The sequence below is a fragment of the Grus americana genome, chromosome 3, assembly GCF_028858705.1.
Source record: "Grus americana isolate bGruAme1 chromosome 3, bGruAme1.mat, whole genome shotgun sequence".
NCBI lineage: Eukaryota > Metazoa > Chordata > Aves > Gruiformes > Gruidae > Grus > Grus americana.
The window spans coordinates 51,987,619-52,007,769 of NC_072854.1; the positions used below are offsets into that span (position 1 = coordinate 51,987,619).

At 43.3% G+C, this 20,151-nt stretch overlaps 1 protein-coding gene across 9 annotated transcripts in view; it reads right to left on the reverse strand.

Annotated features, from left to right (window-relative positions):
- FYN (FYN proto-oncogene, Src family tyrosine kinase) overlaps positions 1–20,151 on the reverse strand; it is a 140,030-nt gene that overhangs the window by 83,605 nt on the left and 36,274 nt on the right. For 2 of the 9 annotated variants that reach the window (XM_054820407.1, XM_054820404.1), the window contains exon 2: positions 2,520–2,591. The exons of 6 other annotated variants lie outside the window; for them this stretch is intronic. The gene's annotated coding sequence lies outside the window, so the exon portion shown is untranslated. Of the gene's footprint in view, positions 1–1,561; positions 1,583–2,519; positions 2,592–20,151 lie in introns of those variants that run through there. One more of the 9 variants, XM_054820405.1, reaches the window with a different exon arrangement.

Sequence of the window (20,151 nt, forward strand, 5' to 3'; positions counted from 1 at the left end):
AATGAACATATCTGAGTCAGGACGTGTAATCTGTAAATGAGCTGGATCCACTTTGTAGAGAAGGTGTTGGTTAGTCTGCAGAGCAACAGCCTTCCTTTTTTCTATGCTCTAATGTCAGTTGTGCTTATTTTACAAAACATCATATTACATAGATTTTGGGCCATGAGTTAGTCCACAAAGTATTTTTCAGTAGTAGGTTACTATGGCCCTACAGTAAAAGGGTCTTGATTTACCCTTTTTAGATGGGTTGAGGACTCTGTTACCTGGGAGGCTGTTGACACTGGTGTTTGAACAAATGTATGGAGGCATGTTCGGCTTTGCCTAGGGTGCAGCATTTTCCACCTATTCCCACCACTTCAAGATTTCTAATCCTACTAAAAACCAAAAAAAACCCAAAAAACCCCACATTTTAAAAAAACAACTTCTAAAAGCAACGTTGAACAGAAGAAGAAAAACAATCTCCTGCACATGCTGACTTTATAGGGCTGGTTTATAAAGGAACTGCACATCTCAACTTACATAAAGCCATCTTTTACTGTGCAATGCCAGATTACACATAAAGACTCCTTATCCTGTGAACATCTGAAAGCTTTCCAACAATGAAACGTTTAAAGTTTAAGGGAAGCTTATAGGCTTGTTCTTAGACAGAGGCCTCCTTGTTACCCTGAAAGTATCCCTTGCTAAGTGAGGGTCCCAGACAGCAGGCGCATGATATGAAACAGCCCCGTCATCAACAGGGAAGAACTGAGCAGCAGAAAGAGGGAGCTCCCACGCAGGAAACAACTCTTGCAACACAAACAGACACAACCCTGGACACCAGCAGAGGAAAAAACCCAGCAACACCATTAGAAGACTCTACTAAGACTAAACACTGCCATTCTGATGGTTCCTCCTCCCATGCAACAGTGCCAAAACTTGGAAAGAGGACAGTGACTACAGGACAGGCATCCTGCAGTTTTTCTTGGGATATTTACTGGATTTTTAAAACAGTTACTTGAAAGCTTCGTGCGGTTACAGGCTGTAAAAAAGGATAACTAGGTCCCTCTCCTAAAGGATTCCCAAAGAAAATTGGTAGTTTCAAAAGAAAAATATTTGTTTGCACCATCAAACTTGCAGCTGTCTAAAAGCACATCTTTCAAACTGCTGCCCTTTCTGTTTGGAGCAGATGGAACTCAGATGAGAAGTCACTGTTGCAGTGGCAACAAGTCCTGAGAAACAGGAAACATGGGAAAAAACATCAGGAAAATACAGAGGCTTTGCTTGAACATTTTCTACTTTTATAAATGGAGCTATGCAGAGAAAAAAACCCCACAAACTGTGTTAAAGATCATAAGCCAAACTGCTTCTTTTCTGCGCCACTTTGATCTCCTCACACATCGGATCTATTGACTTATCCTTAGCAGACGTGCTGCTGTCATCTGGTCCCCAATACCCTGCGTGTCCTGTGGCTTCCCGCCCTGCCGAAGCACATCGCTTGCTCTCCTTTTCCCTGGGGTGCTTCCCTCCCACAGGCAGTTTAAGCCCCTTGGTATTGCTAGCTCAGTATTGGCGATACGAGTACCTTTTTCCTCTCTCCACTTTCAAGCAGGATAAGCTAAACGAAATCTTCCTTATATCCACAGCTGCTTTTCCAGGCATCAACTTGCTTTGTAATGCAGCGGAGAGCCGAAAGCATAGAGGAGCTGGGATCTGAAAACATCAAGGCACCACCTAACCAAAGCACTCCAGCACGGAGAGTGCCAGTACAAGGAGAGTGTGCGGGCGCGTACAGAGGGGTAGCAGAGGTGGATGCAACAAAACAGAAGATGCCAAAGTGTTACGAAATACACGGTGGGACAGCTAGTGGTTATGGTCAGCAAGTGGAGCGCAACACTGCAAGGGTACCGGCGACAGAAAGGCGATCAACACGGCACTCGCGGCCCATCCCTAAATCCCACCTTTTGAAATGGCTGGGAGAAGATCCCACAATCCGTGGCATCCCTTGCAATCCGCACTGCCTAGGAGAGAAGCAAGCGTATATCTCCTTGTAAGACGAAAGCCAGCGTGTGTACCGCGTACTTCGGCCACCCTGTTGGAACTGCCTGCTCCCGTGTCAGGCGGCCGCGGGCAATCACGAGGGCTGAGCAATCAATAGGGGAAGCTATTAGCAAGCTCAATACCGAGCATGCACTTAGGCCCAGAATGTTACTCATGTATGAGGAGCATGTGATTGCAGCAACGTACTTTGGTTCTCAAAACAGTAGAAAAATGTCTTCATGAATTGCGGGAAGAGCGTTCACATTTCTTTTTGCAGAAAAATGAGACGTACTATGCACCAAACAATTTTTTTTAAAATAAATGAATGGAGCCCACAGTCCTAAAAATAGCTTGCACTCTCCAAGCCTCCGAGCTGGCTGCTAGGGACGCTGCTGGGTGTGCCTGGAGCTGAGGGAGGGCACGGGCAGCCAGCGAGGCAGGGACGCGGGGGCTGGAGCCAGCGCCATGTCCCTCTCCCACACCCTCAGCCTCCACATCCTTACCTGCCTCACATCCCAGTGGCATCAGTGAACCGCTTCTACGGCCAGAAATAAGCACTCACATCATTATGGAAGCTAAAAAAAAGATAGCGAGGGAAAAAAAAGCAATACAGTGTAAGATTTTAGAAGCCTTTGTTTTAGTAATTGATTTTGCAGTTTGTCTCAAAGAAGAAAGTGTTTTTCTTGTGAAGATACAGGATTGACCCTAAAATACCTTTAGCAGGAACTGGCTAAAAAGCACATTTATAAGCCCTCTGCAGAAGCAGTAAAGGCCATTTGGAAGTACAGTTACATTGCAATGTAAATATAGGGTTTTAAATACAAAAAATTGTTTTTATGAACAATTCTTTTTATAAACTACTTTTCCCCTCCCCCATAAGAGAATATTGCTTATTCAATAAACATTTTTTGTGTTTTAATCAGGGTCCAGGGCTTTAATTAAGGGCGTTATATCCATGATGTGCAATGAAAATGAACACATACATATATGGTATATATAAAATAAATATGCCAAAGTTGCAATACTATAGTACCCATAATGTCAGCCATTCCCATCATGCAAGAAATCATAAAAAAATACACACATGAGAAGAAACGGTCTCAAGTCACGGCCAATTTACTTCCACGCTTTAAACCTTGAAAGAATTCAGCACATAACCTATATTCTTAGGACAAATTGGGGGTGAAGAAGGAACAGTGTATTACTAAGAACTTCTTGTAGTTAAGTCAATTCATAGATTTAGCTAATTTTGAGTATGTCGAATAATATTTATATCTCGTACATGTAATACTTTAATGGATTAATCACTCTATATTTTGTACATTTGGTTTTCCTAACTACTGTAATTCCAAAACTGTTGGAGAATGAAATAAAAGCGTGGCACGGTCTGCAATTGTGCCCCATGGGGGAGCTGGGGAGGCAAAGCGTGTCTTTGCAGAAGCTACATCACCTACACGTGGTCACATTTCCTGATGTGAAATATAAAAATGTTGAAAAGAGGCTGAAATTTTGTAAGAGCGAGCTATTTGTAAACCTATTTCTGTATCAAAGAAAGGCCATGAAGCGAAAAGTAAACAGTGTAAAAAAAGAATAGAGCAACACGATTAAAACACAAACAATGCAAATGCTGCCCTGTAAACTATTAACTACAACGAGCTGAAAATAAACTGTTTCCTTTTTGCCATGTTCACTTTAATCTTCTGAGAGGCAGGAAGGGGGAAGACGGGAGGAGGCAGCAGTTTCAGACTTGTGGAGCTTATCAAATCCCAGATCGGATGATTAGAGCAAAGCTAAGAAGAAAACATCCTCTCTCCCCACCTCCCTCCCTCCCCAGAAAGGAAGCACAGCCTTTAGGACCAATCTGCAATGTTTGTTTGTTGCTCTTTAAAGGATTGCTCCAGAGAGCATTTTTCCTAAGCTGTTTTTATCTCTTTCTGGAAGTTTCAAAATAAACAAGAGTTCTGGAAATGGAAGAACAGAAAATATGACATTCTGGTTTATTTATTTATTTATTTTATAGTCAGACAAGCAAAGCAAATAAATGAGGTTCTTGGTTATCATACAACACAAAGCTGGAGGGAATAAGAGCTTTAAGTCTGAGAAGCCTCATTGGAAAACCTAGGAAAAATCACCAGTGGGCTGAGGGTGGGGAAAAGTGAAAAAAAAGAGGGCTGTCTCTCATGCTACTTCATTATTTATTTATTTATTTATTTTAATGATGAGATTTCATGTTGGTTACTTCTATATCCAGGAAAGAAAAAAAAAAAAAGAATAACCTAAAAAAAGTCACTGTATTTTGACAGTTTACTTTCCATAAACCCCCCTGCTCTCCAGCAGCTTCCAAAAATGACTCTCCCATAACAAAAAACAGGAAATTAAATTCTCAGGACAACACACTAGAAGTACAAATGAAAAGACTTGGCGGTGACATAATGCTTCGGCCTCGAGCGCAGGATCAAGTCTTTATTCTTTTACGCTGCCCTTAAATACATCAGGTCTCCCCTTAAACAGCGAGTGTCCCAGTGTGAACCAGAATAAACACAAGGTTCATGTAATTCCAGGACTGCGCTACATTAATATAAACCTCTTTGCAATACAAAGGCCACACAAATGCATTTATTTTGCTGAAATATTCTATGGATTTAAAAAATCATTACTATTCAGTAATAAGCACTGCCCCTACTTTATTGTCTTTTATTTTGCAAGATTAAGCAAATGCCTGAGCGATGGAACTAATGAAACTGGATTTCCAGCTCGTTTGGGCTTGCGATGCTAAATTTACAACATGAGTCCCTCCTGGGCTGCATCCCAGCGCTCCTGGCTGCCCACACCCCAGGGTGCCCGGTACCCGGCCCCATTTGCTGGGCATGCCTCGCTGCAGCTGCCGGCCGGCTGCTCCGGGGGTGCCCGCAGCACCCTGCCCCAGCCGCTCTGCACCCGGTCTGTCTCCTGACAGCAGCTAATGCATCGGATAAAGGATTGGGAAGCCCAATGCTACCCCTGAAGCCTCCTCCCGGGATGGAGACAGTCTGCAAAGTTATAAAGGGGAGGACTGGTGTGCAGACACTCCGAGTTAACAGCCTAACTCCCACTTCCTCAGGAAACTAGGCTAAAAAATCTGGGTTTTCTCTTGCTATGCCCCCCCCCCCCCCGCCCCAACTATGCAGATGAAGTATTTAAAAAAAACAAAAAAAAAAAGAATCGCATAGACATAAGGCTTAAAGGCTATACTATATCCCCGAACAGCATCTGGATTACTGTCTCAGGCATGTTTCAGAAGTGTCATTGGCTTCCTGTTTAATATTCATGTTTTATTGCTGCACAAAGTCAGCCTCCGCTCAAAGAGCAATATATTACTCTCATGTTCCCCGAGCAGATCCTTAATGAGGATATTCTGGTTTCTTGATATTCAGAGACCTTCTGTTGGTATCAGCAGAAGATCAGCACATGCTTGAGCACACAGCATGCAGAGAAGGAGAAGTCAGCTCTCGCTATTCAAACTGAGCCACAGGATTAAAAGGGACCTTGAATGATCATCTAGGCTGCTTCCCCACTCAAGGCAGAATCAACTCCACTTATGTTATTCTTTTTATTAGGCCACCTGACCCAGCTGGAGGAAACCAGATATGCTTTGGGGTCCGAGTCCCTTCCTCAGCCTGAAATCTCACCCCTGTGCCGCCCTGGTCCAGCCCTCCGCCACACCAGTTGTTCTAGTAAGAGATCCCTGCCCGCAAACCCTGCTTTCCCTGCATTGCCATGGTTACAACGCTGCTATTACCTCTTGCTGTCAAGACTATTTTTAAAAGCCTGCAACGGCAGAAGATGCTGGTTAAGCCCTTAATCTCAAAAAGCTCTAAAATTCCTCCAACGAGTGCTTACTATTTGTACAGGAGAAGTGCTGCACTCCAAAAGCGAAAGCTGGGTGGTGAACTGCCTGAAGCAGGGACTCTGCATTGCCTGCATCCCAGGAGAAAAAAAAAAAACCCAACAAAGAAACAAAACAGTATTGTAAAGGAGAGTCCTAAAGGTCAAGAAGAAAGTGGTCCTGCCAACTTAACAAGGTGGGTTAGGTCAGCACCCATAACTGCTTGTTAGAAAGCAGCTCGTGCGCACTGGAGAGACCAGCATCATGGGTGGCTAGAGGATCCCTCGTGGAACTGGCTGACAGAAAGTAGAGAGGGAGCAAGGCTTCGGTGACAAAGACGAACATCTTGTGCTGAATAAAAAGGGAGCCAGTAAAGGAAACTATAGGGTAGGTTATACTGTTAAAAAAAGAGGAAGCTGAAAAAATTCCTTTTGCAAAGACATTCTGGACAGACAGAATTATAATTTGAAGAGGCCAGAGAAAAGGATGTTGCAGTAATTCAAGACATCAAATGAGCACTTAAATGTGAATTTCAACTGTGTGGTCTGGATAGCTCAGGGCATCTTTTAAGACAGTACGCAGGAAGAATCTGCTGATCTGGGAATAAAGACAGAGGGAACTGGGAGATGGACAGATTTTGGCCTGACTGAGGGACACTGGTGTTGTCCATGGCAACAGAGGCAGGAGATAATGGGGAGAGCTGCAGGTGGAGGGAGGAAGGGATGTATCAATGGATATCTGTTTAGCCGTGCTGAATGAGACTTGATGGCTTGGTATCCACAAAGAAGTGAAGAAAGACTAATTGATTTTATATCTTGGACAAGGGGAGAGAGGACTAATTTTATGTTCCACTCCTAAGACTCATATATATGTATATTCACATATCTATGATTATAATGGTTTTTATATTTGTATATAAATACATATTTACATATATACATGTAATACTTCTGTCTGTGGGCAAAGGAATCTGAAATAAAGTTGTATTGAGACGAATAGAAGCGAAAGAACACTCCCTGCCTAAAACAGAAGTCGAAAAAGGTCTTTCCAATTATTTCGTTTTCATAGCATGACAGGTAACAAAGCACATAGTAATAAAATGCTTGCCTGTTACCCCCCTGGAAAGTTTAAGCAGCCAAAAAAAAATTTAGAAATTATTATTGTAGCTAGCTTCCACAGCCTGCAGCTCGATAAATCCTTCCACGTTCGGAGGGCAGGTGTCCCACTCACCCGCACTGCCCAAAGCTCACGGGATGTGCGAGCAGTCACTTAGCTGATACAACGCCCCTTACAATACCGGGGATGTGTATTTTGGTCCAGTGATGGATGCGTGTGTAGCCATGTGTCAAATCTGCCAGCACGCTGAGTGCTGAAAACAAATGGCACTTTCAGAGCCGCCGCATCTGGGTCACTGCCTGCTCTCGCTGTGCCTGCGAGGACCTTGGGGAAGAAGAGCGGAGCAGGGAGGAGCAGGCTGCAGATTTGAGGAGCTAGCAGGTCTTATCTAGGCCACTGGCCGTAAACTGGATACCCTCACCTTGGAACAAGAAAAGTGGATTTTCGGTACTGTAAGGGTAAGTACTTTGGACCCCTAAGTGATAAGGTGGCACTGGTTTATTTTTTCCCTACTCACAGTTTTGCAGGTGTAATCAGGATTATGAAAGCACATTCAACCTTCCCGCTGCCCCCAGTAAAATAGACTGTAAATCGCTGAGAAATAACACACAGGAAGCACTCACAGGCTCTGCTTTTTAGTGCTGTAACTAGTTTGGACTCACGCATTTAGGAAATGTCACATTTGATTTTGACCTAGAATCAAGTTCACTCCGCCTTGCTGGAACACAAGCCGCGCCATTCATGCGGCGCCCGGAGCGCAGCCTCCAGCTGCAGAATGTGGGTTACCAGAAGCAGGAGACATCTGAGAAGGAGCATTCAGAGCAGCACGTGTGCCACTTGCAGCCACGAACGCATTCGATTATGAACTCTGCAAAATGTATGAATGGTACGGGCTGACGGTACAATCCCTGGGAGTACATATCTATAAAAATCCTATGGAAAAAAAGAGGGGTGCGCGCCTGAGAGCCACAAAGAGGCAAGACTTTCTTTTTTCTTTTACCTTTGAGTATGCAAACAAGCTAATTAATTTCCCCTCCAAAAACCATTTGCACAATCTGGAAGCCATTGCAAGGGCCAGTTGTGAAAATTTCAACAGCAAACATCATCAGCAACAGCTAAGGGAACCATTAAATCAATAGTCACATTTTTAAACCAAACTATACGTGCCAAAACTGTCCAGTTCATTTCTCACACGTATACTCTTACATCCAATGGCAAAGTGTCAACAGAATTTGGGACTATGACAATCCCACAAAGCCACCAGCACTGCGGCTGGCCAGCCTATGCAGAAACGCTACCTGCCACATCCATGTGCCCATCTCTCTGTGCACCACGGTATTCACCATGGACAACCACCAGTTTATTTGGTCTGCTTCCTCTCCCCACGTTACATACGTGCCCATCCACTGCTTACTCTGCTTTTAACCCAGGTGCGCAGACATACAGCTATAGCAAGTACTTTGAAGCACCTCACGCACAAAAGGATAGCAAGAAAGGGAATTGTATTTGACCTTGTCATACATGCATGTGGGGACTGAAAACAGTACAGCCTCCACAAGCGGACAGATGCATTTAATAAAAGAACAGAAACTAGGAGAGCGCACGCTTCCTCATAAAACACGTGTGTTTTATCAACTGCCTGACCTCCAGATTGCTCCCCTTTTCCAGACAGACACCTCTGGGTCACATCTTTCAGCTCTCTCAAAATTTCAGCAGCTCACTGGCTGCCATTTCATGTAAAGAGGGGGCAGGGCCGCGGACTGAGCATCAGATAGTCAAGTGCAGAAACTGGTTTAAACAGAAGCGGAAAACCTTCTCTGGAGGAGAGGACTTCCAGTACCAGGACTACGTAAGAGGAAGAAAATAAAAAGCTGCAATTCTGCAGAGTGACAGACGTGTGTCATACAGCTGGGACCATTTATGTCTGTAGAGTTTCCACTGCTCTAAGCAGTAACAGGAGACTTTTTCCTCCTGGGCAAACTCTTTCTCACTCTAGGATTCACAGTGGAGCAATTACAAGCTTCCTAAAAGCCCTGAGAAGCTTTCAAGGCTTGCAGTAGCTACAGCTTCTGACCCAGACTGATTGCAAGCATTAGCAGAGAGCAGGGCAGTAGAAAACATTGCAGCCTACTTGAAATTTTAAGCACCGGTGAGCGTGGACTTCAGCAAGTTCTGCCCTACTTGCCTTAAAAATGCCCAGTGGTCCTTTTGATGTCAATGATATAAAAAATTAAAGCCATAATAGGCTGTTTATGAAGGCTGACTACCTCTCTCCATCAACGGAGCAGTGTCACCCTGCAAGTGTCAGGCTTACCTCTCATTCTGAGGGGTGTAGTGCTGGCATCCGAACAAGCACGTACAAAGTGACAAGGGCATACAAAGCATTTTGTAGGCTTGGAACAAAACCCTGTTTGTAGGATTCACTTAGTGAAAGAATTTATGTTAACAGAGCAAGCTATTTATAGCAACTCTCCATAGAAATGAACTGTCTCTTGGTTCCTGTCCTCATGAAACGCAGCTTTCTAAGTGGAGAAACCCTCTCTTTACTCTAAAATCATGGGCGAAGGGGGGTACGGGGAAAGGGAAGCTGCTCCCTGACATACATCCTGCCACCTCCACTTATACTGGAGATAAGGTCTCCCTGTGCTGTTGGCACAAAAGGTCACTCATGGTTTGAACCCCCGCGCAGAGTTGCACCGCTCTTCCCTTGGCTGGACAGCCGGCGGTGGTGGAGCTGCCTGTGCTACCACGGCCCATCGCTCGCAGCTCCGAGCTGTGCCCGTCCTGCTGACAGACACACAGAACTGAGATGGACTGGTCTTCCCAGGCTCCTCAAGCCACACACGTTTATTTACAGGCTTTTAGCCAACATTAAACTGAGTACACCTACGGAAGACTACAGTTCCTTGAAACAGCACAGGGACAAACCAGGAGGGAGAGATCCTGGTCTCTCCCCAGCCAGCCCTTCGGAAGATCCCAAACCAGAGCACGTTCACATATTGTCACGTTGCGTACGCTGTCTGAAATGAAAGTATACATACTTTAATCGTGATCACACCCAGCCAGCCAGCTACAAACCCACATCCCTGTACTTACACCTCATCAGAGCTTTGAGCGGTCCCCAAAACTGTCACACAAAATCTCACCTACTTGTTATAAATGACCTAGATCCGCAGCCTGCTTACCATCCAAGCTTAATAAATCATTTCTACAAGTTTGCTCAGACAAGAAGCTGAGCAAACTGCAGGCACGTGACTTTTCTTAATAAAACAAAAAGCTGTTTCAAAAAAAAGCAAACCAGAGCAGATTCATTGTTTCAAAGTACAAAAAAGTAGATAAATAGATCAGAAAATAAAACACACACATGCAAACAAACAAACCACATAAGAAAGATTTCTACCTAGCTCTTCCTCTTTTCTTTTGCTTAAGTATTTCCACAAATAAGATGCAATTAATTCTTTACATCCATATCTGGGGGAGCTCTGCTGCTGGCCTTTTAAATCTCGAGACCAGAGCTACTTGGCAAAAACCCTGTACCACACTGCTCAGAGATTACAGTATAGACCTGACTAGTAGGGAAGAAAGAAAGGCCGGGGGGGGCGGGGAAGAGATTTTTGGTCTACAAAAAGATTTTACATTTTGGCAAAATCTTTATTTCAGACTAAAATAACGTCACTTTTTCCAGCTGGGTCCCTAAATATTCTCACTGTCCTCTGCCCCTTCCAAACTCTAGACAAAACACAGGCTCTCAGTGCATACCTCTAAATTGCCCCTAAATCTCTTCCATCAACAGCTTTGCAATAAAATCCCTCATAACTGGTTCCCTCATGCTGCTTCTTTTCAGTATCTCACACTGACACTCTTTGTTGGCTAAAAAAAGGCATATCTTAAATCTAATGATTGTACCAATAAACCTAAATTAGACTAATGGGAACTCTGAACTGAAAATAAAGCTCTAAAAGCTATAGGGTATACATTTATCACGAGACTTTATTAAACTATAAATCTGTTGATTACAACTTTATTTTCTAAAGACAGAATTATCTTAAGCCAATTTGTTGCCCAACATAATAGCATTTGGTGTCTATAATGAAAATTAGATTATATGAGGGTTAGTTTGCTTACAATTTTAGATTAACAGAATTAGACACAGTAAAGTGGTCACATGGATGAAATAATGAAATGCAACATGCTTTCCTTTTCTTGTCATGACATATCTTGTACTCTCCAAGTCATGAGCAAGCATCTTGCTTCACAGTTCTTGCAATATTATTTGAAAAGAGTAATTTCTCCTTCCGTATTCCACAGAGAGTTAAATTAAGCTGATACATGACATCACTTATTGTAAATGTGCAGCTCCAATACAAATTGGGAGTGCCAATGAAGAAAAACCCTGAGCTGTTCCCATCCCTTAGGTGCACAAGGCTGTTCTGCTGCAATTCTTCACTACCTCAGTTCAACTGATATGCCTGTTGGTTACATTGCACTGACCGCTGGGTCCTGGAGAGACTGGGGTTTAAAATCAATCACTCCAAAATGTGTTGGTTTTAAATTCTGAAACAGCGGTGGGTGAGCTGCGCAGGAGAGCGAGCAGGAGCAGGAACTTCGGAGGCTGGCTAGAAGACCTGTCTTGAACCACAGCCTGGAGGGAAAAGCAGACAGCATCCAAAGTTTTTACACCCTTGCATTCAATATAAGTAGAAAGGTACATGCCCTAAAATGTAAGCTAAAATTCAAGTGATATTTTCTCGGGCCATCTGACACCTCAAACTTGGAGTCCTTCAGACGCAGAGATCATTGACTCAGAGATTTTGCACCAACTTATTCACTGATGACTGACCAAATCACACACCTCCGTATGAAAAACATCATGCAAGTTTCTACACGGCCTTTTCACCACCCCCATCTCCTTTCCCAGCAGTGGCTGTGTGATACGGTTGTGTTCATATCATCCCTAGCTCTGGGTCACGGCTGCATTCAGATTCCTCCAGGAGGAAATGGATGACATTTACTCTGCCTCAAGCCATGGTTTCTACGTACGGGCTGTTTGGGAGAGTTGGCAGGAGATGAAGCGATGGCGGTGCGCAGCCAAAGCTGCTTCTAAGCTCTTGCCCTGCCCTGCTCAGCCCTTCCACTCTGAATCTGTTTCTTTACAGTGGCTGGAAATCAACTGCAAAATAAGAAAGTTTTTCTTCTGGCAACTGGTATTTTTAATTCTCTCTCTGTCCAGTGTCACAGGCAAGGAAGGAAAGGGAGATCCCACTAACTTCAGTTATTTATTTAGATTTGCTGCAAATATTCAGAGGTCTCAGCAGCCCTGCTACACAAAAGGTAAACAGCAGTAGTGACGCACTCCAAGAAAGCATCCCCCAAGCCTACTCCGAACAACAAAAATAACTACTGCCAGCACCAACTGTCATGTGTCAAAACTCAACGCTATTCTTGGAGCAGATGCAGGCTCAGGAGTTTTTTTCTTTCTTTCTTTTTTTTTTTTTTTAAAGCAAAGTAACTTCAAACCAGTCCAACTAACACATGTTAGTGATGTGTGTGATGGTTTTGGCAGCCGCTAATTTTCTAAATGATAATTACTGGCAGTTTATCAGTCTTTACAGTTTGAGACAGGCAATTTGACAATGTTAACGGACACCGCTGAACCAAAATACAGTTCCCATGGGCTCTCTCGTGCACACTTTTCCCTTCCTGCCAGTTGGAGAATTTCAAGTGCTCTGCTACGATCTGGGAAATCCTCACCCTGGCCCTGCACCACTCCTCAGATCACTGCCAGCGGGGCTCCATTACATCTCCATAGCATACTCCATTAAAAAAGAAAAAAAAAATCATTTTTACAATGTATTAATTGTGCCCCCTCTGCCACATGACTGCAAATAGCTCTGGCAAACAACTGCACCTCAATGAATAAAAAGTTTGTTTGACCAAAGAGTAATTGGAGTTGCTTGGCACTGATGATGAATACATCAGTGCTCCAGCTGACACATCTTGCACAGACAGTCCTATCAGGTCTCCTGTACTTACTTGTACATACAAAACACAGCAAATAACCTTTCTTGAAGCTTTGGACTTAAAAGAGCAAGATTTCTGGGCAAACTGAAATATTACCCTCTTTAGACTCTGAATGACTGAATTTATCTACTATCCCTTTACACTCAGTAAACCACAATAAAGTGCCTTCACAGATGAACTTTGATGAGTTCTATTTTTTTTTACTCTAGCAGATGCAGAATTTTTATTAAACACATCCATAGGCAGAAAATAAACTGAAAGCAAGAAAAAAAGATAGCTTTTATACTTTTTTTTTTTAAAAAAACAAACCTGAAAACTGATCTTCCACATTGCATTAAAAAGCTGTAACTCTATACTTTAGACTTGGGTGAGTTGAGCAAGTTAAATCACAGGTACTAAATCTCTGGCATGTCAGAGTGCTATACCCACTTTCAGCCAAACCTTCAGTACTGCTGATGACTTTTGCTTCTGCTAAGCCCGCTTCATGCTGCTAAGTGTTCACATGATGCAAACAGTCATCAGCTATGTGTGGTTTTCCCCTCTTGCAGGTTTTTACACCTCCTGTTTTTTAGAGTTTCTAACGATAATCTCTCTGTGCCAGCAATTTTAAAGTTTCTTCTACAGAGGAGAAATGTGCTTTTTGTCCTCCTTCTGCATCCAGAACTCATCATTTTCATTGCCAGGGATTTTATGGAGTAGGATCTTCACAGGACCAAAGCCAGATGCTTTAGATCAAAAGGACCAACACCACTAAGGACTCCTAGCGTGGAGGCTTTGCGTTTGTCTGATCATCCTTCCTGCCAACATCAATGGGAAAATTCCCACTCATTTCTATAGAAGCTGGCTCCCACAGACAGGGAAAAAACACAAAGCACGTACAGCTGCTTCCTACTGTCAGTAAAATGGAAGAGGTTCCTTTTCAGGGGGTAGCAGAATCCACCACAAAGGCTGCATTCAGAAAATCACAAGTATTCTCTTCTGACATAAAATACGACACGTTAGTGAAAATATATTGCAGGCTTTTGGAAAAGTAAAAGAGACAAATAAACCATTTCACCTTTTTTGTTTGAAAACCTCAGACATGAACTGCAACCCTTCATTTCACCTTAATGCTACCATAGTGAGAGTCTGAATCCCGAGGCAAAGCAAACTCTTGAAAGAAAATGAGCCCAAAACCCTGAACAAAAGCAAATCCCAGCTTATACTAGAAAAGTAAACCCAGGTGCTTCTCCAGATGACCCCCTTATTGCCTCTCTGCCACGGATGCTGCTCTACACCTCTGAAGCCAGAGAGCACCCCTAGCAGGTCCATGCCCAGCTGGGGAATACCCTTCACCCATCAGCACCATTGCTAGAGCATGGCTGATGTATGAGGTGACAGCAGGACCTGTGGTCCCACACACAGCCCTGGGTCAGGCCCAGGGGCTCTTCTGCCCACTCGACAGCTCTCCCTCTGGCCTTCAGCAGGGAGAGACTCAGTTTGCCTGAGGGTGCTCAAAAATAGCATGTAAAGCATCATCTTTGTCTAGATTTTTATTGATTGATTGATTTTTCTCACAGATACCTCTATTATTATGAAATTAAATGCCCCCCTTGTGAGTCAGAACATTTTAGATATTGAAGGGAATGCAATTTTAAAAAAATGAATAAAAAGGATTTTTTTTTGTCATCCCCTTCCTCTTCCAACACTTCAGTAGAAACACTAGTTACAAAAACCTGAGGAGTGGGAGAGGAACTGAAGAGGACAGGTTGATAGTGGATCAAATGTTCATTCTTGTGTAGGAACTTCAGAAGAAACCTTAAACTATGGAGAAAGAGGTATGGGGTAAAAACCTACTAGTGGCAGAAGGAAGTCCTTAATAGAAAGTGAAGGAAATGTAATTTCAATGTAAGTCAATGCCAGGTGATGCTGCCCAGTTACTGGAGGGAACTTCCAGGACAGTGAAGAAGGTCAAGGGCAGGAAGGAAGTATCTCCACACAAAAATCCCCACCAACGCTCCTCCCTCGCACAGTGACACAAGCATCTTACCACTGGTAGTATCTGCTCTACAAGCGGTTCAGCTGAGATCTGCAGAATGCTCCCCTGGTGGGGACCAGGGCAGGGAAGCACTGCTGGCAGCAGGTATGAAAACCAGCAGGTCAAAAAATGTACGTGGGTTCTGGAAATACTGAAGCCAGTTTCTTCTCTGGGAGATGTGGTGGGATGTTTTACGGAGTCCCTCCAGTGCTGCACATCTCATAACTAAGACTGCAGCAGCTGTATCTTATGATACCTGTCTGCACATGCACATGCCCTGAATGGCCACAAGGCAGAACCTCACCCAGCAAGAAATACCCTCGCTCTGGTCAGGCAACATGGGAAGGCAGAGCCCCCGTAGGTTGGTACAAGTGTTTTGACAAACAGTTGCTTGAAGATGAACTTACAGCATCATCTACTTCATGCTACCATTTTCTTCCAGGTAAGTGCTCATTCCTGCTACAAAACCGCTACTCGCTTCTTCAGAGGAGTAAGTGGTTTCTGAGGAGGAAGCAGCTGGCACATCCCTCTGGACTACATCCCTCTGGAGAGGTGAATGGTGACGCAGGTTGCGTCAGCTGCAAGTCCCCTTTGCAAACGCTAGTGACCAGTGCTGGCAATGGCTCTTGCCTTACTGCTCCGCAGAGGCAGGCGACTGCACGAAGCTTTGAGAGGAAGCCCATGTTGCTGAGGACACAGACTGTGGCCTCACCTCCTCTTCCATCCCCCAGGCTTCTGGGAAACAAGTAGGGACAACTTCACCTCGGGGTAGTAAAAAAGAGTCTAACAACTTCATGGCTTCCCTTGAATTTGCACACTCTTCTGCTCTCACCTCAATGCTTTCACGCAGGAAGATAGTTTGTAGCTTTCTCAGCTCTGACAAACTGTGGAGATGAACCCGGCAACTGTTGTTAAAAGATTTAGGGACAAATCCAAAAAAGGTATTTTGGAAGCTGGCTTCTAAATCCTATTCAATGTCAGTTTTAATCCTTAAGCATCTCTTTGGCTTTAGCCCTACAACATCAACAGAGAAGCCAACATCATTTTGAGTAATCATGTGTGCTCTCAACTTTGCGTTCTTACTTCCATGAAAGAAAATGTTGCAAAATAACTAGATTATGCTTCTGATTAAATAGACAATGAGAAAGTCTGTGTTATGCACAAGTGACTGAAAAGGAAGGATTTTAAATATTTGGCATTTGTATTTCTGAATGTAATCTGCATTAGAAACACCCATCCAGACAGGTAAACACAATTCCGAGCAGCCATTAGATTTAGGCATGCATGTAAAACACAGCAGCTTACATTATTTGTAACCTGATTGACATGGATGACCATGCAACTCTCAGCTTGCAAAACATCTGTGTTGGTCTGCTTTCTCTTTCCTTTTGAGCTTACCTCCTTGCAGCTCTCTGTAGCTGTGATTAGTCATGTGTGCTTGGGAGAAGGTGGTCACTTGGTAACAGCAAGGTAGCAGCAAGGTCAGCGAGTGCATATGCTATTTGTTTCTGTGGTCACTCTACAGGTTCCTCAATGCACCCAAAAAAACCCATCCTCTGGGCCTCGCCAAGTTCAGCAGAGCATACAAAACAAAGTTTCAAGGCAGTACTTGAATAGGCTTCTGCAACTAATGAGGATGACAACCCACTAAAGAACCCCACAGGCTTTGAAGTGGGGAATTTAGGTGCTAATGATTACATTAGCGTGGTGCCAGAGACAGAGGAACAGCAGTTATCAGGTATCTTTCACTTGAGAAAGAAAAAAAATGAAGTTTCCTTCCTTGCAAGCGTAGATACCTTGACAAACTGTGAGGGACCAACATTTCTTTAGGAGAGAAAGGGAGAGGAGAGGAACAAACTGCTCAACCCGTTCCCCTCTCAGATGCTATGCGGTATCTGAGATGCCCACTGCCAATTCCCCCAGCTGTGTGTTTGTAAGATAACAGAGGACGAGGGAGAATAATCCAGGGCTCACCATGGGCACTAACAACTTTAGCTTTGCAATGCTCTCTTGCCTGTAATTTAGTACGTTGAGTCAGATATCTCATGAAAGAAAATAGCTTCCAGTTTCAAAAGCTTTAGTGGAGTGCTGTTTCATGGGAGATTTCTTTTGACACCAAGATCCCACTGAAAGCACCTGAGCATCTCATTGTTCCTAACAGAAAATGGTGTCCCAAAAAGGGAAATACTCCATTAAGTACCCAAAGCATCTCATAGTCCACGTGTTTGCCCAGCTCTCAAGACCAATATTGGAACAGGGCAAATAATTTGGGATTTCACACACATGCTTTTCCTCAGCCACATGCGATAATAAAAACTCAAGGCTTCAGTCTGCCTGTCACGCTATGTGGCAGAATTAAAACGACGACAACACCACCACCAAACCCAAAACTATTCACTGTATATATCCTGGGGAAACAGCACTTGCACAATTTAAAATTGCTGGTCTAATACATCCTCAGAGCCTCAAATGGAAATGTTATGAATATCTCCTACTCCTAATAAAATCCCACTTAAAAAGCTGGTATGAAATGACTCTATTCCATGCTAGCAAAGCATACTCAGTCTATGAAGCACTTTGAGGTCTATGCAAGTAAGGAGTTGAACATTCTACAAAACAGTTCTAAAACACTAAAAGAAGTACGCTTCTAAATTAAAATTATTATTTCATTTTGAAAAAAGTGATAAATTACCCCAGGCATACAACCTGGCATTTGGATGAGGCTGGATTTTTCCAGGCAGTTTTCTCAAATAGCCCTAAGAAGCACAGGCCATTTTGTGATGGCAGCATCTTTGGGTGCCCCATAAACAGTTAGAGATCAAAATCATAAGCATCCTTATTTCTTAGGAACCTGGTGCAGGAAAAGGTAGAGAACAAAATCTTAAAAGCCCATCTGAATGTTCCACGAGACACACATTTGGACAGTCAGAGTAAGAATCTAATTTGCTCTCAGATTAGTCACACACTGAATGTGTCCCTACCAATGCCCAAGCTGGCTTGCCTTGCAAAATGCATCTCAAGTACGGGACAGTGATCTGTGCTGCCAAGGTACTGCACACCAAGCGGCCCCCCTGCTTCGCACCGGAGCAGCAGGCAGCTTCTTGAGCAGCACCGCAAAAGGCACCACTGCACAGAAGGAAAGCCAAAGACATGAAGCAATTACCTCTTTTTCCTCAAGGCCACACAATTCTCAAGATAGCTACTGTTATTGCACCATCAGTTCTAAGCTCCTACGCAGGAGGTTAATGGCAGCTAACTCCCTTCACACCAGAGAGGACCGTTTCGCAGAAACAGATAATCTTTACCATTTCTCCACGTTTCCTTTCACAGCTTAACGATCGGTAGGCAGTATTAACTCTTATCTGCAGAGTTGTCTTCATACAGATAAACAGTCACCTCATTCTCTTCAGCAATCAAATTTTTTTCTAGTTAGGAGCTGCTGCTCTCAGCTCTATCATCTCTTGCTCTGCAGTCACTCCAGAAGAAGATAGGTATACATGATTAATTCAGATATTGACCATGTGCCATGAGATCAGAGCTTTTATTCCAGTGCTTTCTCTTCACCTCTACCCCCTCCAAGTCCACCATTATGTGTAGTTACCATGACTTGCTCAACAGTCAGTAGTAGAGCTGTGCGTAGGATGGCAAGTCTACAGAAATGATCTCTGATGCGCTTCTCTTTCTCCAGTAAAGTGAATACAAGCAGTTTCTTTGGAACATTTGTTCACGGTTTGCACAGTAGACATTGCAACACAAGTCAGCTTTAGGATTTTTTACAGGAAATAAGTCATCTGCAACTGGAAAGTCACATGGTTACATCTGAAATAGTGCTACAGTTATGCCAGCAGATAGCCGAGAGGCAACTCTGCGCAAGCGATACTGTGTGGGAGAGAGACAGTTAAGTGTTCAGCAGGGGTGACAGAGTGACACCTTGCAGACCAAAGTCTCCCACTTGATCACAGAAGAGTTATGGTGAACGCTACCACACAGGAAGGGCCATCTTTAAGCGTGAGTAGGTATTACCCAGAATGTTACCATTTCAGCACATCAGCTGAACTTCACAGGACTGAGCATACCGATGGCAGCTTCAACTTAACAGTCAATATATGCACGTGCAAAACCATGTTCACCGCCACTCATACTAAACCATGAGATCATTTCCAGGTCGGGACAAGACCTTGGTTACTGTAACAGCTGTGTCCAGCTTTTGCTAAGGTAGTTGATCAGTATCCTGTGGTACTTTGTGATCATCAGAAGTTGGCTAGATTATAATAGACTCAGGTAACACAAGCAGCAGAGTCATTTATTTTCAAGATGGAAAATACACAAGGAATCTTCTCATAAATAAAGTTTTTGGTGGTTTGCTTTTGTTTTTATTTTACTTATTCTAGTCATGGGACAGTGATCTCTGAGTCTTTATGCAATTTTTATTATACTTAATAGTATTCAATGGAAAAGAGCATTCATGACTGGATGTTTTAAGGAAAGAACATAACAGGATGTGTAGAACTGTCAATATCAGAGTAAAAAACGGTGGCAAAGTTGGGCTAGCTTTAGATTTGCTCCCTTTTTCCTAGCTCCAAATGAGGCTAGCAAATGGGAGACTTGCAGAATCTTCTTTGGCTGCTAATTCATGCAGGCATAAAAATGGAACACTATCTGGGAAAAAACTCCAAGCAGCTGTACTTCTTTTGGATCATGGAAAGCACAAAATATAAGAAAAATACCAATTCGTGATAAACACAAACAACATGACACTGCATTGCAGTGAATCTTAGGGAAAAGACAGTCAGAATTCACTTTTAAAAGACCAAGCTCCTAACTCATCAATAATACTAGATCCGTCAGAAAGGAGTATATAGCTGTGATTCTGCATGGTTTATCTATTTGAACAAATTAGCTCTCTGAAGTATTGCTTTCATTGAAACAGATTTCATTGCAAAGACTTTCCTGACTTGGCAATCTGAGGTATTTGGAGACTCTGTCAGTAATTCAAATACATGCATCGGACCATTTCCTTCCTTATACCAGCTGTCCAAAAGGTTTTGGGAAAGTGATACTTACTTTTTCCCCCAAACATCCAATAATACAGAGCAGACATGCAGAAATACAGATA